The sequence below is a fragment of the Dasypus novemcinctus genome, chromosome 8, assembly GCF_030445035.2.
Source record: "Dasypus novemcinctus isolate mDasNov1 chromosome 8, mDasNov1.1.hap2, whole genome shotgun sequence".
Classification (NCBI taxonomy): Eukaryota; Metazoa; Chordata; class Mammalia; order Cingulata; family Dasypodidae; genus Dasypus; species Dasypus novemcinctus.
This window is the reverse complement of record NC_080680.1, coordinates 49,455,541-49,471,398: the sequence shown is the minus strand read 5'-3', so window position 1 is coordinate 49,471,398 and position 15,858 is coordinate 49,455,541. Positions and strand designations below refer to the sequence as shown.

The 15,858-nt window shown below is 38.1% G+C and overlaps 1 pseudogene; it reads left to right on the top strand.

Annotated features, from left to right (window-relative positions):
• Positions 1-7,757: 7,757 nt before the first annotated feature.
• LOC139439404 (histone-lysine N-methyltransferase SETMAR-like) lies at positions 7,758-8,909 on the top strand (annotated as a pseudogene).
• The last annotated feature ends 6,949 nt before the right edge of the window (positions 8,910-15,858 follow it).

Genomic DNA, 15,858 nt, shown 5'->3' with positions numbered 1-15,858 from the left:
GGTTAATTTATTCTCATTCTACAGCTTGGATCTAAACAAAGAAAAAATTGGTAGAGAAAATACACCCCTAGAACTTTAAAATGCATGAGCTATGAGAGTGAAATTATAAGGAATAAATGTGTAAGGGGCAAGCCTAGTCAATTCTAGAAATGGACTCCTCAGGAATTGTAAGTAAATGAGAACTGGAAAGATATGGACTTACTCCTGTCCCCATGCTATGGACCTAACTTGAGCTGTGGACTGTAGAAATGGGTATCTGAGGATTTAAAAGAAATAAAGTCTATCCTGGGAAATCCAACAAAATTCTTTCCCACAAGTTTATTATAAGACTTCATAGGAGGCTTTGCAGGTCCTGATTTTGTCCTATCCATACAGGTAATCTGGCTCCAAGTGGCCAGTGGAGAAAATCAAATGCCTAAGAAATTATTTACAGTAACAATTAAACTGTTAAGAAAATCAGACATTCCAGTTATCTAGTCAATGGAATACCTCTGTGTAGCATGGCCTTACGGGTAAGTTCAATAACCATATGAAGCAATTTTTTTCTCTCCCCTTCCTCCCCCCACCCCATTGTCTGCTCTCTGTGTCCATTCACCGTGTGTTCTTCTGTGACTGCTTCTGTTTCTTATCAGCGGCAACAGGAATCTGTGTTTCTTTCTGTTGCATCATCTTGTTGCGTCAGCTCTCTGTGTGCAGCGCCATTCTTGGGCAGGCTGCACTTTCTTTTGCTCTGGGCGGCTCTCCTTACGCAGGGGACACCCCTGCATGGCAGGGCACTCCTTGAGCATCAGCACTGTGCATGGGCCAGCTCCACACAGGTCAAGGAGGCCTGGGGTTTGAACCGTGGACCTCCCATGTGGTAGGCAGATGCCCCATCCATTGGACCAAGTCTGCTTCCCTGAAGCTTTTTAGATGAGCTTGTTCTTAGAGCAGGAGATTGGGCTATAGGGTTTGATAGTTCAGATTGCTCAGGTCGTGGTGGCCTTGAGAGTCTCACAAAAATGAACTAAGGAACCAGAGGTAAAAGATTATGAATTCTAAGGACCAGTGCTATGCTCTTTTCTGTCCATATGGCCATCATTTGCTATTCCCATGGCTTTGTTGACTCTCATTCTCTTTCTCTCTTTTCTCATTTCCTTCTTCTTCATTAGTAGAATTGTTTATAAGAAAATGCTTACAAAGGCATAAACATTTAGTACACAATTTAAAGAGGATTTTCAACAGATGACTATGATTTCATTTCAAAGTACCCATTGGCATTAACAGTTTGAAATAAAGGTATGAAATAAAGTCATGTCCACATCACATTATCATTTCATATTCATGTTCCTAGAAAGATCATATCACTAAAGGATTTGAAGTATCTAAAGTCCAGAATCTGATAAAGCCACTGACACTCCCTCCATACCTATTGCCATATTACTATATAATGGTTTTTAAAATTTTACATTTATTACACTGAGGAAATGCAAGTGGTCATTCCATATTACATTTTGGTGTTCACATTTCTCATATGTGCTCTTTTGAAATCACGTATACTTCACCACCCTTGACTTTTATACATTCATTACAAGATTTTCTCAGGACTCTCAAATTCAGACCACTAAAGTTAATCTACCTGCATTTTGTCTTACTATCATATGTGTGCCACCTACTGGTAAAACCGGTACCAGCGAGCTTAAAGATCAAAAGATGGTCAGCATGGAAATCACTGATGCAACACGAAAAGTTGAGTTCTATCTTCTGCCATCAAGGTCACTCTTCAAATTCTAAATATTCAATGCTTCATTATAATGGAGGGCAGGGGTATCTTTGTTATAAAATGGTAGGAAAATATTCATTTTCAGAATGAAAGTATTTGGGAAAGAGACTCAGAAAAAAATCAAAGGGTGCTAAGTAATCAATTGACTGACCAGTTGCAGGAAAACCAACTATTAATTACTTATTTTAACAAAATGCTGTCTTGAAAAAACCCAAATACTAAAGGTCATGATCATTAAAATTATGCAATCCATCATAGAATTTCACTATTCAAACATAGCTACTGGCTTGATAATGCTTCAAGATAAAGCAATGGGCAATATTCTCAATAATACAGTGTCCTAGGGTTGACAGCATAAATTGTCTTTTCCCAAAGAATTTCATTCATTCACTCATTCATTCATTCAGCAACTATATTTTTGTAACTACCACGTGATAAGCATTCTTCTAGGAGCTAAAGATAAAGCAGGAAACAAGGCAACTACAGGTTTTTCTCTCTGGAACATTATGTCAGTGCAGACAAACAGCCAAAAAAAATGTCTATGATAAATTCATAACATAATTTTAGATGGTAATAAGTGCTATAAAAAATAAATCTGGGTACAAAGAGATAGAGAATGATGGTAAGGATGAAGCTGACTCTTTTAGGTCAAATGGTCAGGTAAGGTCTTTTTAAGGACATAGTTTTTGAGCTGTGAAGAAGCCACCCATGAGATGAAGTAGGGAGCAAAATTCTAGGCAAAAGAGACAGCAAACACAAATGCTCTAAAGTTGAAGTGAATTTTCTGTGATTGAAGAATTGCAAGGAGGTCATCACAGTGGCTGTATCTTTTTTAAAGTGGGAAGAGGAGGAGTAAGAGAAAAGAATGAAGATGTAAGTAGAAACTGGATAATTATAAGCCATGGTACTGAATGATATTTTTTATGGGTGAAACAAAGCCAAATAAACAAAAAGCAAAGTCAAATTTGAGCAGAACTGTGATAGGATCTAATATATATAAACTTCTTTGGCTATCTTGTGAAGATTAGACTTAAGGAGCCAAGATTGGATGCAGGGACATCAGTAAGGAGGTTATTGCAGTTGTAGAAGTTAGAGATATTTATGGCTGGAAATCAGGTGGTAGCATAGGAGAGGGTGGGAAGAGGTCAGATTCAGGATGAATCTTCAAAGACCTTGCTGATAGATTGGATTTGAGAGGGAAAGAAGGAAAGGAGCCAATATTAAGAGGGACTATTAGAAAGGAGAATATTATTTAACAGGAAGGGGAGGAAAGTATCAAGAGTTCTGTTTAGCCATGAAAAGTTTGAGGGCCTTGTTAGAAATTCTTGAGCTCATTACTTCAAGAACTACCAAAACCTGCAAGATCTCCCATCAATTAATGGTTGAATTTGTGCCATGACCAAAGAAAGAATATTAAGAACAAGGCTTTAACAAAACCTGCAAGATCTCCCATCAATTAATGGTTGAATTTGTGCCATGACCAAAGAAAGGATATTAAGAACAAGGCTTTAACTTTCTTGGAATACGTATACTCTCCCTCTTTACTAAGGAATCTGATTTCATGGAAATGAAGAAGCATCCATTCATCCCCTCAGTATTTATCAAGCCACATACTGTATTTGTGCTCTCAAAACAATAAAGAACAAAGAGCTTTGTGTTAGTCAGCTAAAGGGGTGCTGATGCAAAGTACCAGAAATCTGTTGGCATTTATAAAGGGTATTTTTGGGGGTAGAAGGTTATAGTCACAAGGCCATAAAGTGTAAGTTACTTCCCTCACCTAAGTCTGTTGCTGTGTGTTGGAGCCAGATGGCTGCTGATGTCAGCAAGGGTTCAGCCTTCCTCTTCCTCTTAATGCTTCATGGTCCCAGCTTCTTCCAATCTCAGCTATAGGCTGGGATAAGTTTCATGTCTCTCCTGGGTGTGTTTCTTCCCAGGCTCAGCTGCTCTCGTCTCTCCACAAGGTGAGCTATAAATTATCAGGCTCTCTCTTTTCCCAGGGCCTCTGTCGTGTCTATGGATGGAGCCGTCTCTATTCCTCTGTGTTCTTCTACTGTGTATTTACTTCCCCGGGCTCCAGCATCAAAACTCCTACTCTCTCCTCTGCTGTGTCATTTTCTCTGCAATTCCCTGTCCACCAAGGGGATGGGGACTTGACATCCTACTGACATGGCTGAATCAAAACCTTAATCATAAATTAATCAAGTAAAAGAGAAACTTCTGAATCTAATACAATCTAATATACCCATAGGAACAGACAAGTTTACAAACATAATCCAATATCTATTTTTGGAATTCATAAATAATGCCAAACAGCTATAAGCTTATACTCTAGGGCAGAAAAAGGACACAAGTTAAATGATCACATGAATGTATAATTAAAATCTGTGATGTGAAGGGAAATTATGGTGGCATCTTATTTAATCTAAAGTGCTGGAAGAAGCATCCTCAAGAAAGAGGTATTCGAGCTGAAATAAGAAACAGGAGTAACAGTGTAAAAAGCTAAAGGTGGAGAAGCAGAATAACTTTGCAGAAAGAGGAATAAATCACTGCATAGGTCCTTTGGGGAATGGACAAAGTCTAATAGGACTGAACCCAGAAAAGAAAAGGAAAAATGAAGTGGGACATGAAGTAGAAGAAATAGGGATCAGAGTATCCATGGCCAAAAAAGGAATTAGGCTTTATCTAAAGGGTAGTGGAAAGCAAGAAATGACAAGATCAAATCTTCCTTTTAAAAATTATTACACTAAGGAGGAAGGATTAGAGACAGGGCAGGAATTAAGCTGTTAGAGATACTATTCCCTAAAACAAGATTATATTTCCCAACTACCCTCCTCCCTTAAAATACGCACGTTTACACATACAAGAACATCCTTCTGTAATTCACAATAAAGTAATTCATATGCCCATTATATAATATTTTATTTACTCTTTAAATGACCAACATGTACATGAGTACTGATATTAAAATTGCTTTTTTTGTTCTTTATTTCACTCTTTCATATGTTTAAGTGGTGGAGAGAGGAAATGTGTACCGACTTGCTGGTATCCTAATCATAAGCTCAGTCTACCAAATGAATAAACTGTCATTGAATAGAGGGAGGCTTCAGATGAGAAATGATACACTGGGGAGAAATAAACTGTTTAAGGAGGTAAATTGACAGGGATTGGTGATGAATTGCTAATGGTGGTATGAGGGAAAGGAGGAGGGTCAAGGATGACTCCATAGACTACGGTTTAGGCAACTGGATGCATAGTGCCATTAATGAGGCAGTAGAGGACTGTGCTTAGGAAGGACTCTTCCAGATGGCCTGGTCCAGTGACAGTAAATGGAAGGTGATGAGTTCTTCTCTGTCCCCTGGTAGACATTGTAAATTAGCATTAGAGTCAATACTCCAGATAGGGCCTATTTGCCATCCCTGATCAAGTAATGAGCCCCTCATTTAATGATAAATAAATTAAGACCCAGAAAATCATAAAGTTCCACAGAAAAGACAATTTTAATAAATGTACACCTTTAATTTCTTATTCGAATTTTAAAATTTTAATGAAAACATTTAATCAAAATTCTACGTATCTGTATGACGGTATACTCTTTTCTTATATCTATAATTTATGCCCTTTTACCTGGATTCATATCTAGAAGCACAAACCATTGGAAAAATAAAGATAAGTCAATATTAAATGTAAAAATATTGTTTGAGTATAAATATAAATCAAAAGATGCAAATGAACAGTTCTGTGCTTCTATCTGCTGTCCTTAGATATCATAGAAATCTATATTAATCTTGGAAAGAAACTGAGAGATCAGCTAGTCTACCACTCTGAACATTAGGAAATTGAATTCCAGAGAGGTGGAAGCTCAAGGCACAAAGCTTGTTAGTGACAGAGGAGAGACAGAAACTAGAGCCTCCCGATTCCTAGACCATGGGGATTCCTGTGCATGACATGAACAAAGACACGCCTAACCCTAACTCAAAGACAAATAGGAAAACTCAGCTGAAGTAGATTCAATAAAATGGGGGGTACTTATTAGCAGTCATGTTTGTCGTTTCCTAAACAACAATACTGTTTTATCACAAGACTTCCCTTGTTCTTTCTATTATCCTACCAGGACCCAGAACCAGCACCTACTTATCCAATAACCTAACCAGGGATTAATAGATTTGTCCCTTTATCTCACTATCAGTTTTTATGGTGGGGGTAGGGAAAGCATAAAAAAATGATGGGTGAGGATTAGACTCCATTTAAGAAAATTCTACATTCATGTATCCAAACTTACAAAGAGATAAATTAGGCAAGATTACTCAAATAATAGCAGACTTTCTTATAGGTTTGCTTTTAATAGCATGTTCCATTAAAGCTTTCTAAATATTTATAGATCATTAAGTATTTGACATGGAGATGGGGGTGGAGTTGATTCTTAAAATTAGTGTTAAAATATTCAGCTAACTGATGGCAAAGGAAATTTTTTTATAATGTTACTTAAATTATATTGTAAAATGAAAATATCTGAGGTATCAAAATAATCTTACATGATTTGAAAATGCTGTTTCTTGGGAGGGAAGGGGACCAAAAATTGATTGATCCTTGCATTATGTCCACCTCTAATTCAATGGGTTTAAATGTAAACATAAGTATTGAAGGAGCTATGAGGTATGTCATCTGGGAACTTACTGAATGGCCAACTTCCTTACTTTTAGAATCCTTTTTGCTTTTACTCTGGTTGCTTCAAAATAAGAACATAATGTTTCAAATACAGTAATATGTGACAGTGATGTGTTGATTTAATGATTCCTTTCATTAATATTCCCACTGAAATGTTACATATATTCATGCTCAGAAACTCACACTGCAAATCACTCCTACCCAGTAACATACTTGGTCTTAAAATCATACTTCTTCTGCTTTTGGCTTTGTTGATCTTAGTGGATAAAAGCAATCAAATGTGATGGATAATAGAGTTCAGACAGTTTACTAATGGAAGTGAGAAGAAAAAACCTAGCTTTGACTTTTGATGTGATGGTTTTTAAATGCTTGGAAGGACTAAGGATCCAGCTGTTTTAAGAAACCAAACATAAGGGAGCAAATGTGGCTCAAGCAGTTGGGCATCTGCCTTCCACATGGGAGGTCCTGGGTTCGATTCCTGATGCCTCCCTGAGAAGACAAGAAGTCATAGCGAGCAGACAGCTGAGGGAGCCTGGGGGGAATTTAAAATAAAATTTTAAAAAAAGAAACCAAACAGGGAAAAGAGATCCTTCTCCAGGAAGGAGAGGAGCCCCAGACATTTAGGAATACCTGCAGCCCACACCTCATTGTCAAAAGTTCAAAACCACTTTAAGTCAAGGAAAGAATAAAGTTAATAAAGAGTCTTGGTACTCCAAATTAGGAGAAGTCTGGCCAGAGAGAGAGTAAATGTCTGTGGACATTTCATGCCCAAAGCTCATAATGAGGCATGGCAACTAAATGCATGATCCTGCATTTTATCCTAGAGATAGGGAAGAGGGAGAGAATGTAAAAGAGAGACATAGAGAGAAAGAAAGAAGGGGGTGGCAGAGGAAAGAAGGATAGGAGGAAGGAAGAAAGAATGGAGGAAGGGAGGGAGAAAAAGAAGGAAAAAGAAAAGAGACAATTGCAATAAAGGATATTTAGGGCAACTAGTATAATTTGAATGCACCATGTATGTTAATTCCTATCGGTCTATCAATCTCAACATTATTAAATTTGATAATCATATGGTATAAGAGAATGTCTTTAATCTTAGGAGATACATTTTGACCTATTCAGGCATGAAGGGTCAAAATATCTGTTATAGACACTCAAATGGTTTAGAAAATAATATTATTCCAGTTTTGCACTGTTGAAATTTGCCATTTAATATTGAAATACATTCTTAAATAAGAGTGGTTATGTTACACATCATTTTAATGTGCATTTCTCTCTTTATGTTTTTTGCTCATGACATTACTTGCTGTTTATTTTATATTTATTTTAGACCATGGAAATGATGTTAGACAAAAAGCAAATTTGAGTGATTTTCTCATTTGAGTTCAAAATGGGTCATAAAGCAGCAGAGACAACTTGCAACATCAACAATGCATTTGGCCAGGAACTGCTAATGAACGTACAGTGCAGCAGTGGTTCAAGAGGTTTTGCAAAGGAGGTGAGAACCTTGAAGATGAGGGGAGAAGTGGCCGGCTGTAGGAAGTTGACAACGACCAATTGAGAGCAATCATCAAAGCTGATCCTCTTACAACTATAAGAGAAGTTGCCGAAGAATCCAACATCGACCATTCTACAGTCATTTGGCTTTTGAAGCAAATTGGAAAGGTGGAAAAGCTCGATAAGTGGATGCTCCATGAGCTAAATGAAAATCAAACAAAAAACATCATTTTGAAGTGTCTTTTTCTCTTATTCTATGCAACAACAATGAACCATTTCTCGATTGGATTGTGATGTGCAATTAAAAGTGGATTTTATACAACTGGCAATGACCAGTTCAGTGGCTGGACAGAGAAGAAGCTTCAAAGCACTTCCCGAAGTCAAACTTGCACTAAAAAACGGTCATGGTCATTGTTTGGTGGTCTGCTGCTGGTCTGACCTACTACAGCTTTCTGAATCCTGGTGAAACCATTACATCTGAGAAGTATGCTCAACAAATCAATGAGATGCACTGAAAACTGCGATGCTTGCAGCCGGTATGGGTCAACAGAAAGGGCCCATTTCTTCCCCACGTAAATGCCCGACTGCACATCATACAACCAACACTTCAAAAGCTGAATGATTTGGGCTACGAAGTTTCGCCTCATCCACCATATTCGCCTGACCTCTCACCAAGTGACTACCACTTCTCCAAGCATCTTGACAACTTTTTGCAGGGAAGATACTTCCACAACCAGCAGGATGCATAAAATGCTTTCCAAGAGTTCGTCAAATCCCAAAGCATGGATTTTTATACTACAGGAATACACAAACTTATTTCTCATTGGCAAAAATGTGTTGATTGTAATGGTTCCTATCTTGATTAATAAAGATGTGTGAGCCTAGTTATAATGATTTAAAATTCACAGTCCGAACTGCAATTCCTTTTGCACCAACTTAATAATAATAAAATAACAATGATAATAAATAAAAGTAAATAAAAGTGATAAAGCACATATAGCAGAAATGTTAACAATTAATGATGTCTAGGTGAAAGGTATCCAGGTGTTCATTGTACTATTCTTGCAATTTCTATGTAAGCTTGAATTTGCTCAAAATAAAAAGTGAATTGGAAAAAAGCATATAGCTAATGTGGCAGTTTGAGATTATTTATGAATCCCAAAAAGAAAAAGATTATGTTTATAATCTAATGTGTGCTTCTGGGTATGATGCCCTTTGATTGTATTAAACTCATAGGATTTAAGTTTACTTGACAAAATCATGTTAGGACATTTGATTGCATAAAGCATGTCTTGGTGGGCCCATATAAACTGACACGCACTCAAAGAGACCCACAGGAAGAGAGAGAGAGCTCTGTCATGTTTGGTCCTGGGGTACCAGGGAGAGATGAGCCATTTGCCTGATAGTTTGCAGCTGAAGAGAACAGAGCAGCTGAGCAGCTGAGAAGGCCTGAAAAGAAGTGAGCCCTGTGCCAGAGACTGATATAGGAAGCCCTGAGAGACCAGGCAGAGATGGCCTGCCATCCTGCTTTAACATGTGGCAGCTGACTTGTGAAAAATACCTCTTATGGTACTTGAGTTGGACTTTCCATGGTCTTGGGACTGTACACTTTTACCCCAAATAAATACTCTTTATAAAGCCAACAGATTTCTGGTACATTGCATCAGCATTCCTTTAGCAGAGTAATATAGCAGAGATATCTTAAAGAGTTAAATAACCCTTGTATTTTAAATATAAATTGGGGGCAGAAGAAAATTCACAATAAATGCATAGATGGGGAAATGGACTTGGCCCAGTGGTTAGGGTGTCTGTCTATCACATGGGAGATCCCGCGGTTCAAACCCCAGGCCTCCTTGACCCGTGTGCAGCTGGCCCACGCACAGTGCTGATGCGCGCAAGGAGTGTGGTGACACGCAGGGGTGTCCCCCGCGTAGGGGAGCCCCACCAGCAAGGAGTGAGCCCCGTAAGGAGAGCCGCCCAGCACGAAAGAAAGTGCAGCCTGCCCAGGAATGGCGCCTCACACATGGAAAGCTGACACAACAAGATGACGCAACAATTCCCGTGTCGCTGACAACAACAGAAGTGGACAAAGAAACAAGACGCAGCAAATAGACACAGAGAACAGACAACCGGCATTGGTGGGGGGAGGAAGGGGAGATAAATAAATAAATAAATCTATTAAAAATAAATAAATGCATAGATGGATCTCTCTGCTCTCTCTCCCCTCGAAGTATTTGAGATGGTTGATAAAAAGACATTAAAAAAATAATGGTTGTATTAATGCATTCAGACATAGGTGATATAGATACTGACTAAAAATACTGACTTACAAATAAGACTATCTGGGTTCTGATTGTGACTCTGTTTTAGTTGCATTAGCTTGGGCAAATTATTTAATTACTCCATACCTCAGCTTCCTCATCTGTATAACAGAGATAATAAACTTTCAGGATGGTTGTGAGGATTAAATGGAATAATCCCCATAAAGTGTTTAGAATATACCTGGCATAGGGGGAGCTTTCAAAGGAAGTTAAGTATTTTTATTTTAAATTAAACTAAAAATCAATTAATACCAACAATCATGGCTTAAAAAACATATGAATAAAAGGCAGACCACCTGGAGTTAACACAGGTGTTATAGATAAACTTCAAATTTGGACCTGAGAATCCTAAAAGCCAAAATGAGAATGTGGACAAGAGCATTAAAATAATTATTAGAAAAGGGATTCATACCTATTCCTCAAGGGAAGTAAAATTTTTCCTAGCAGTAAATTCTAAAATAATTTAGGAAGCACTGAATATTCTATGAGAAATATCCTAAGCAATATTTCTACAATAGATATAATAATGCATTTGATGTGGCTTTTAAAAAATACATCCTCTAATAAAAGCTAAAGGAAATGTTATTAGAAAAAAACTCAATAATATATCATTCTGAAAGCAGCTTCAGTAAGAGGAATTCAACTGTGCGTTGTTCTTAGAATAGAACTTGATCCAAGAATAAATAGAACCTATAGTATCTAGAGGGTAAGTGAACAGTAGATATTTTGATTGGTCCTTCATAAATATCATCCCTCTTAGCAGGATTTTGTTCAGAATCAAATAGCAGGCCATCAACATTTTACTCTCTGTCCAAGGCTAGGACTGGAGATGTTCTCTGGTATTTCTTGAACGTGGATCCTTTCATTTAAGAGCGGGGCTGGGATTTGCATGAGCTAAGATTGAGTGCCTCCTCAAATTTTGTGTCCTAGGTGCCTCCTTGCATTATCCTAGTCCTTGCCCTGTTTAGGAAAAGCAAATAGTTAAAGAGCAAGAACCCATAACATATCAATTAGCCCCACCACAATTTATACATGTGCTGATTGTTAGGAAGGAAAAAATAATCTCTCTCCCTCTCCCCCACTGAAAAACAAACAAAACAAAACAAAATCCATTCAAGGGGCAGGTAGGCAGACGGTGGATCAAGAATATTTCATTCTATTTAATGATTGCATTACAATAATGCTGAGGTTCTGGTCAAAGTTTCAAGAATTTTGCAACTACAGACCATTGCTACACCTTTTAATATGAGAGCAGAAGACACTTGCAGCCCAGCATTTCACCTGTGAAGAGAATGTATCTCCAGAAATGATATGGATGTCTGTGTATGCACTGTATTTAGACAAACATCTCTTAAGCTTCAGTACTTTTAACCTTGGGATCATAATCTGGATGAATCCTTTTCAAAAGCAATTTTTAAGTGTAAAAAGAGGAATCCTACCATACCATAAACACATTATTCCCCAACCCAAGCCCTGAAATAGAGGTATTTTGTGGCTGCCCTAATCACCATCAAGGGATACTATAGGCACAGTCTTAGATTATCTGAACTCTGTGACAAGGCTGGTGCTCAGAGTCTAGGCAGGGAGTGCAGGCTACTTGGGTCTCCCCTTTACAGGGCTCTGTCTCAAGACACCCAGGTTTTCCAGATAGGCCTATGTAGTATTCCAGTAATAAGCAAATTCTGGTTTGTAGTTCTGTGGTCCCAAAGGGAAGAAAAAGAAAATCAGGAACCACTGCAATAAGGAATTAAATTTTCACAACTTTGGAAGACAATTTTTTTCTCAAAATAGAGTAGGTGCAACCATCAATATGCTATGGATTGAAAGCAGAAAAGATGATACCTTTAACATCTTATATTTATTCCAGATTGCATTAGGATGGATTTTAATGGTGCCAAGAAATGTGTAATGATTTATTACTCTCATGTTTGTCCTGGGCAGCAATATGGAACCACCAATTTAGAATTACATTTTCAATAGATGAGCTTTTCAGCTAGAAATTATATGAGTGTGTGTATGTGTGTGACTTTATGTGCTTGTTTGCTTTCATTTATTCAGACCATTTCTAAATATTGCCATATGGTAATTGAGCTGTAATGCTGCAGCCTCTTTGAAAGGAAGATGGAATATGAAACGGGTCTCCAAGCAATTCGGCCCTGCCAATGTGGGCCATAAAGGGGAGGGAAGAGGAGGGAAATATTCTATTTACCATCTTTCCCCTTGGAAAAACGCCGTTTCTGGGGAGGTCAGAATCCTACACTCCAGTGCCAATCAGAATTAGAACAATCTATTCAAATGTCCTTTATGAGCCCAGAACAACTGTTGGCGCGCTGGAGAAATTGTATGGATCAGCAAGTATCTGGAATAAAGCAGCTGTGCCTGGTGGTTGCTTTACTCGGTTAACACTGCTGTTGGTTCAATCCACAGACAAAACCTGAGCCAGGGAAATACCTTCCCTTCCTCTCTTGAAAGCCTCCTTCAGCCTTCAACCTTGAGGAGGCTCTTTTCTCTCTCAATTTAGCAGGACGGTGAGTGGGTGTGTCTGCATGTGAGGCATTCTAGTGGTGGAGGCGAACTGTGCCTCTTTTTCTACCCTTTCCCACTCTTTATATCCTTATCCATATCCAACTTTCAGAGAAGTTATGATGGCTTTTGTTTAAAAGAAAGAATGGGGGAAAGAGAAAATCTTTATTCTTTTTTTTAATCTTGCTTCTTTTCAGGTACCTCCCTTATTTCTCCCATCACAATGGGGCTGCTGAGTTCTTCGAAGGCTGATTGCCTTCAGAAGTTCCATATAGTTTAAACAAACCAAAACAAAACACAGAGCAGTCTTGCACTTTTGAAATAACAATCACAACCAAACACTCAAACAAAAATCCAGAAATATCAGCTGTGGGTAAGGGAGGGGTCAGGAGGCTGCGGTAGGCCAGGGCTTATTTCCAGGGAAGATTTTTGAAAACCCTTTTTGTATATACACCAACCATTCTGGGTGATAAAATGTTACCTGCAATAAAAGGCATTTTCACAGGGCTTCTGCATTCTCAGTTCCTGATCCATCTCTCTGGGCTCAAAGGGATGTGAAAATGTCTCTCCAAACCCAAAATAATTCTTCTCAGTAGCTGCTAACAAGTATTTCAGCTGGGAAACATTATTAAGTACTAACTACTAACTGGCACCAAAAACCTTAATGCTACTTCTTGAAACCAACAGGAAAGCATAAAGAATGCACCTCACTTGATAAGGTACCGCATTCAAACCCTCGACCAAGATCTCTTTAACAGGATGCTTCCTACCTCGGGCATTGGCCTTTAACCATTCATTTCCTTCTCCTGGCCTTTTAGCAGGCTTCAGGCAAGTGAAAGATGTATTTGGTAAGTGTGCCTTGATAGTTTTAAACATTCTTACACAGGCAACAGGGACCAAGAAAACTCTAATCCCAGGAGTAAAGTCATTTGGACAGGTGTCGGTCAATCTATAAAAGAACACTCCACTAAAGGAAAGAATGGCTATGAATAAAATGAGAGTGACAGAAGCAAGAATCGTCTTTTCTTTCTCTCATCAAATGTATTTTTAGCAAAAATCACCATCTACCCACTCACATTCAAACACGTTAACCTTGAAATCTGTAGCTTCATGCTTTCTCTTTAAAAAATTAAAATGTAAAATGTTTGAGGGAATGTACTTGTGCCCCTTTCTTTGTCCATATGCTTGTTTGTTTGTTTGTTTTTCTGTTTTCCCCCCACCCCAACTCTTTCTTTCCTGGACAATGTATTTAGAAGGCAAGGGCACTGACTTTGGAGCATTCTCATGTCAGGGACTGTTTGCTTGCAGGGACCTAAGACCACTCAAGAGAAGTAGGCCTACTGGGTTTAGCTTTTTGTTTTAGTGAATGAAAATACCTAGAATTATTATAGAATTAAAGAGGTGCTAAAATCAGTCTTGGAAGATGAGCACACCTTGTGCTCAGATAACCCAATCTAAACTAATCAGTTATCCTCAAACTGCTCCTTCTTCTGGGTCTTCAATCTCTGCAAATGAAACCATGACCTGCCCAAGTCACAAACCTGCTAGTTATCCTAGCTTTATCCTTCTCATTCACATTGTACAGAGTTATTCAGTAGAATAGATTCTAAATCCTAAATGTCCCAATTGTGCCCTTTCTGTACCATCTGCACAGAAGGCAGACTGTTGTATTTGCATATCAGGCAGTGTTCCTATGTATCATTGATAACTTGATTAGGTTATCGAGTACCTACTACTTGCTCAGCACTGCTGCATGGGAAACTGTATGAAGCCCTTTCATTTTCCTTATCTTTTTTTCTCACAAGTCTTCAAGACAATTTCTAGGACAAGGGCAGGTTTAGTATTGGGCTAATGAGAAAGCTGAAGACCTGACCAAAGTCACCCAGCGCTCATGTTGGTTGGGCTTGGCCTTTCTCTTTTCTCAAGCAATGCGAGCTCTCTTCTACTGCAGAGTGAATTTCTGTTGTGATGATTACACCATATCTCACACAATTTCCTGTATCATGCTCTACTTTTCATTTTGCCTTCTAAGCACACCATTGTTTTTATTAATTCTAATTCTTGAGTGTTCTTCAGTCTTTATCTAGTAATTTTATATTTTGTTCCATTTGATGTGCATGGACTTTTCCACCATGAAGCATAGAGTCAGAATCATGTTATCTAATGTTCTGCTTGTGTGGTATTATTCTTGATACAGCAGCTCATCATCATATTGCTTTACCCACCAAGAAAGCCAACATTCCATGGGCTTAATAAACTTGTAATCTAGTACCCCATTAATCTTCCAAGCTCAAGAGGAGGAGGAATAACATACATTATGATTTCCATTTCCTGAATGGAGAAACAAATACAAATTTTAAGTAGTTTATCTATGTTCTGTAGCCAAGGTGTCAGTCTGTTTGGGGGTATCATAAGTTTCTTCTTGGTATTTTACAATTTTCTCTGTTTCCTCATTCTATTTCCCATTTTGACCAGGAGCTTGTAGGCAGAACTGATAGTAATCTAGGACAGAAGGAGACTGGTTTATACACGTATAGTTGGATGGACAGTTAAAAAATAGCTGCAACCGACTCAACTATAACTACAACTAAAATAAAAAGCAATATAAATTATTGTGGACTTGGGTCAGACATTGTACTGAACTCTGTATTTTCCTTCTCACGAACCCTTGTAATGCTCTCATTAGGCTGATGGCTTCAGGTGACTACACAATTATTATACCAGTATATAAGCTCCCTAAAGGCAAACAAAATTTGGTTTTCTTTCCACTTTATTCTCTATACCTAACAGTATCTGACACATAGTATGTGCTCAATAAATATCTGTTGACCGTATATAATAATGGATGCCTACTGTGTGCAGGGACAAATGCAATAAGACATTGCCCACATCAAGAAGCCATTTATTCTTACAGAAAGTATGGATTATTATTGCTCATAGGTGCAGGGGTAAAGTCAAGATTTAACTTTGTATGTCCTAATTTCTAGTTTAATGTTCTATCTTGTTTATAGTACCCAGGTCTTAGAAATTACCATTGGAGTAAATATAAAGCTTACAATGCAATTCAAAAAGATTTAGGAGCTTGATTCTCAG